Genomic DNA, 6,000 nt, shown 5'->3' on the forward strand with positions numbered 1-6,000 from the left:
ATCAACGGGTCCTCCGTCTTGCAAATAAGGCATATCCTGTCTAGACAAAATTTTAGAAACGATACCTTTATTTCCATGTCTCCCGGCCACTTTATCTCCGACTTTAATTTCACGTTTCTGTAAAATAGATATCCGAATCGTTTCTGGATTATAACTGGAACCCCCCTTTTTTTGGATCCATCTCACATCAATAACTCGACCTCTACCGCCTATGGGTAGTTTTAGACAAGTTTCCTTTGAGGTGGATACCTGAATGCCAAGTATAGCTCGTAATAATCTATCTTCGGGGGAATACGAGGATTCTTTTGCCATTTGAGGTGTTAATTTCCCCACTAAAACATCGCCCGTTTCGACCCACGATCCGAGAATCACAATTCCGTTTTTGTCTAAATTTCGGAGTAATTTGGCTTCTAGATGCGGAATTTTATTAGTGATTCTTTCAGAACCATAGCTTGTCATATGAGTCTGAATTTCATATTTCCGTATGTGAAAAGAAGTAAAAATATCTTCATAAACCAGGTGCTCACTAATGAGTACAGCATCTTCAGAATTGTAACCTTCCCATGGCATATAAGCTACTAATACGTTTTTTCCCAAAGCGAGTTCGCCGCCAACTGTAGCAGCACCATCCGCTAAAATTTGTCCCTTTTTGATGCATTTACCTCGGTGAACCTGGGGTTTTTGATGCATGCAAGTATTTTTGTTGGAACGTTGATATATTGTTAATGGAATACTTAGAGTATCTCCATTACCAAATAAAAAGATCCTGTCAGTATCAGTATAAACGATGTTTCCCTCGTGTTCGGCTATAGCGGAAACCCCTGAATCTAAAGCTACTTGGCATTCCAATCCAGTTCCAACAATGCATTTTTCAGACTCAGAAAGCGGAACTGCTTGACGTTGCATATTAGAACTCATTAAAGCCCGATTCGCATCATTATGTTCGATAAAAGGAATCAGAGAAGCTCCAATAGAAAAATATTGGAAGGGATAAATACTTCGAAGATGAACCTGTTCCCATGCAATCGTAAGAAATTCTTGACGATATCGGGCTGGAACAATCTGTTCCTCCTGAATATCTCGAGTAAGTGCTAAAGAATTTCCTGTTGCTACCCTATAGTATTCATCTATATTTGGTGATAAATAAAGCATGCGTATTCTTTTTGATCTTTCGGATATTTCAAAAAATGGACTTTCTATGGCCCCCAAATACCAATCCTCGCATGAATTGCTAGAGATCCAATAAGTCCAACATTGATTCCTTCAGACGTGTCAATTGGACAAATGCGTCCATAGTGACTAGGGTGGATATCTCGTATCCGAAAACTCGCAGTTCGCCCCGTCAATCCTCCAGGGCCCAAATAACTCAATTTTCTCCCATGAACTATTTCCGTCAATGGATTAGTTTGATCCAAAACTTGAGATAATGGGTGTAATCCAAAAAAAGATTCATAAGTCGTTGTTAATGGAGTTGAAGTCACCAAATTCTGAGGAGTCGGTATCAATTTATGTCTAATTGCTCCACATATAGTTCCTCTAACCATATTTTCTAAACGAACCAGGGCCAATCCAAATTGATCTTGTAATAGATCTGCTACAGAACGAATACGTTTATTTTTCAAATGATTTATATCGTCAAGTAGAGCCATTCCAAATTTCATGCCAATCAAATGATCCGCAGCTGTCAATATATCTCGCGGTAACAAAAATGTATTGTTCTGGGGTATATCAAGATTAAGCTTTTGGTTGATATTTCGTCGACCAATTTTTCCTAATTCACATCTTTGTTGAAAATTTTTTTTTTGTAATTCTTTCCATAAAGATTCAGAAAATACCGGATCTCCGCCAACACAAGCAAATTGTCGATAAAACTCCAAAATGGCATTTTCTTTTGACCCAATTTTTTTTATCCTTATCATTTAGGAAAGACACGAAAATTTCAGGATAACAAACATTTTCTAGAATTTCGCTTAAATTCGAACCCATAGCTGATGATAGAACTAGAATAGATATTTTCTGTTTCCTACTCACACGAGCCCATATCCTTGCTTTTTTATCAATCTCTAATTCTAATCTACCCCCCAGTCTGATATTATAGTGCCAGTATAGACCGAAATTCCGTTAGGGTCCAATTCTGAACGGTAATAGATACCAGGACTTTGCAATATTTGATTGATTACTATTCTGTATATTCCATTTACTATAGAAGTTCCCAGAGAATTCATTAGAGGAATATTTCCAACAAAAATAGTTTGTTTTTGTATATCTCTACTACTTTTCCAAATTAATCCCGCGGATATATATAATTCAGCAGAATATGTAAGTGATTCATATACAACATCTTTTTCGTTTATCAAGGGTTCTAATAATTGATATGTTTCGGCAAATAATTGAAATTCAATTTCTTGATCTGTATCCTCAATTTTTGGAAACTTAAAAAGCCCTTCTGTTAAGCCCTGATCAATGAACCTACAAAACCCTTCAAATTGTATCTGATTCAATCCAGGTAGTGTAGACATTTCTTCATTTTCACTCCCAAGCATTTTCAATTTCCCCGTGAATTTTATCGAAAAATATTCCACGATTTGCTGTCATGCTTCATCAAATCACATGAATCCATTTAGCAATACTGGAATTTCTATTCTTTATACTGAATTACATGAAATCTTACCTAATCCCGTGTATCAAATATTTCTTAGTGTATGAAATACCTATTATGAAAAGAGAAAGAAATATTAGAATTTGATACTCAACTTCGAAGGAATTTGCAACAAAACAAACAGATAGAATCGAAATTCGAATCTAAAAAAGGATTGGAAATTTCTACGGGCATTTCAATATTTTTTTTAGGAATATAAAAAAATGCATTTCATTTCTATCATTATTATGATATTACATATTCAAATTCAATTGGATACAAAAAAAATCCATTCGAAATTGTCAAGAAAAGATATATTTTGAAGTGAAGTATTTTGGAGAGAATTGGGGAGAATATGATTAGAGTATGTTATGTGTAATGTAATAAGGCTTGTATTTTTGAAACATGCATATATTTAACTGCAGCTATAGATCTGTCTCTAACTTTATTGCAGTCATATTTGTTCAGGATAACAAACACATAACATGTTGTGTGAATTTTTACAAATTTTCTATTGAAAATTGTAAAAAAAAGGATAAGCACGATAATTTCTTGCAAATACCGTATAGTATTGGTATTCTATATCTATATAGATATGGATAAGATACTCGATTAGATAATATCTGTGTAACAGATCAAATTGATATTCTAGGGTTTACATATATTGAAAGTTGCTGTTATAATTAGAATGAACAAAGTTAAAAAAAAAAGCAATATTGATTGGTTATGTATCAATTTTTATTTTCTGATCTCATTAAGAAAAAAACAAATTTCTATTCAAATATTCAAGAATAATTCATAAAAGAATAGTTAACGGTTGCGATTTGTCTCAAGATTGTTTTTCAATTTTTCAATAGAAAGAAAAGGGGGGAGTATTCTCAAAAACTTCATATCTATATTTTTATTGGCGGCATGGCCGAGTGGTAAGGCGGGGGACTGCAAATCCTTTTTCCCCAGTTCAAATCCGGGTGTCGCCTGATCGATAAGAAACTGTAAATGAAAGATTATATTACGTTTTTTTAGAAAACTTTTTTTCCAACAGAAGCAAGCGAGGGAAAAGGAGTCTTGAGAATTGCGTTTGATTCGAAATTATAAGCATCAGTAGCTTAAAAAATGTTGTAAATATTTTTGTCTCGAATTCAAGGAAAGATTCTAGTAGTGAAAAGGAATCCATAAATTTAGAAATGATAGTTCGTTCACTACACAACTATTGTAGTGTCTGTCTCCTGACTGGGTCTTTTATTAGATTGGATTAAGAATAAGTCGGATAGGAAAGTCCATTTTTAGGTAGAGAAAAGGCAGAAGAAAAACCTTCTATACAGACTAATTTAAAGTTTATGAGTGCTTCCACATTTTATCAATATTATTTAGATCAATTCTATTTAATAGCTTTAATTTAGCTAATTCGCTTTCGTAATATTCAAAAAGAGTATTCTTTAGATTTTCATATTCTATATTCTAATAAAATTAAAAAGTTTTGATTCTAAAATCGAATAGAAAAGAAAAAAAGTTTTTTTAATTATTTTAGAGAACGAATTGGGAGACATTTAAGGGACTATTTCAAATAGAAAGAAGAGTATAAGTATGCAAATGAATCTGTCTTGATTCTTTTTTTATGAAATCCTTAAGGAAATGATAAAAGAGAAATCTTAATAAATAGAATGAATTCTTGTTTTTCGTGAATGATGTTAGCCCAGAATCCTTTTTTTGACTCTGTAATAGCAATTCCACTATTATAGTATTTTTAGCGAATAATACAAAAAAAAAGAATAGAATAAAAAATTTGAAAAAATAATGAAATAGTTCCTTCATATTTATAGAGATAGGAGACAAAATTTACATGGATATAGTAAGTATTGCTTGGGCTGCTTTAATGGTAGTTTTTTCATTTTCCCTTTCCCTCGTAGTATGGGGAAGAAGTGGGCTATAGGGATACTAAAAATTGAGTTAAGGGATCCAACTAACCTTGTTTATTTCTACCTGAATTTTTGAATTTCGAAACTATTGAATGAAAATATTTCATTTAAACTAATACTAATTAATTGAGTTCAAATAGAAAATCTATCTGGATTCTATTATATTTTAGTAGTGTAATGTATTCTCTGTATCTTATAGGAATTGAAAATACTCTTTCAATCAAACAAATATTTTCATTATTCCCATATTCCTATTTTGAGAAAAACAAGGGAATCAAAAAGAAGAAGAAATGGATTCCTATTCCAATCAAATTTTTCTTAAAATTTCTATTTCGATGAACTGACGCTTAACCTGGTTATATAGATATATATATATATATGGAAAATGGCGGACCGTGTAATAACCATTCCTGTTTTTTTACCCCCTTTTTTTCCTAAGATACCGGAATTGTTTGTAAAAAGAATCTGAAAAAAAAAATTGGACGCAATTCTCAGATAGTAGAAATCTTTGATTTCTACTATCTGGATTACGCTGATTGTACGATCATTTTTTTAAATCATTCATAAAAATGAAGAAATCATATTTCAGTGAAATTAGTCACTTTTACTTACCGTTTTTACATAAATTATAAGTAAAAAAGCAGTAGGAACTAGAATAAACAGTGCAGTAACAATAAATACGAGAATATTTACTTCCATAATCTTTATTATGTTCTATTTCTCTTAAATTTCTAAAAAAAAATTCGGGATTTAATATATATATATATATATATATATATATATAAACATAAAATATCTACGCATATACATATAATATATATACATAATAATATAATATATATTATTATATAATATAATATAATATATACTTAAAATAAATATATATCTATAAATATATATATATATATATATATATATATATATATATATATATAAACATAAGATATCCACACATATAATATATATACAGTAATATAATATATAATATAATATAATATATATACATAATTATATATATATATATATATATATATATATATATATATATATATATAACATATTTCTCATTCTCTTTGTTTTTTGTTATATACTTTGTTTATTCTCTCAATTGTCTGGTTTGCTTTTCAAGATTTAATTTTGAAGGTAATTTTTCTTCTTCTTATTACATAATTTTTACTCTCTGTACATGGTTATGTTCAAATAGGTGTTCCTCAATTTCATTCTATGAAATAATTTTTAGGTTACACATTTGATTATCTTTATTTATTTATTTATTTTCATGAAAATGTTTGACTCTTATTTTGTAGCTCTTCTTTTTGTTACTTTGGTTATACACTTTTTTTACTCTCTTTTAATTGTCTGGCTTGTTCTTTAAGGTTTAAGCAGATCTTCAAGGTACTTTTCCTTTTATCATAATTTTAATTATACATTTTTTTTTCCGTTATG

General features: G+C 30.2%; 1 non-coding gene across 1 annotated transcript; it reads left to right on the forward strand.

The window, feature by feature from the left end:
• Positions 1 to 3,544: 3,544 nt before the first annotated feature.
• On the forward strand, positions 3,545 to 3,615 carry TRNAC-GCA. The gene has a single exon. It is a non-coding gene; the product is annotated as a tRNA-Cys (tRNA).
• Positions 3,616 to 6,000: the final 2,385 nt, after the last annotated feature.

Source organism: Vigna unguiculata, chromosome 4 (genome assembly GCF_004118075.2).
Source record: "Vigna unguiculata cultivar IT97K-499-35 chromosome 4, ASM411807v1, whole genome shotgun sequence".
Lineage (NCBI taxonomy): Eukaryota > Viridiplantae > Streptophyta > Magnoliopsida > Fabales > Fabaceae > Vigna > Vigna unguiculata.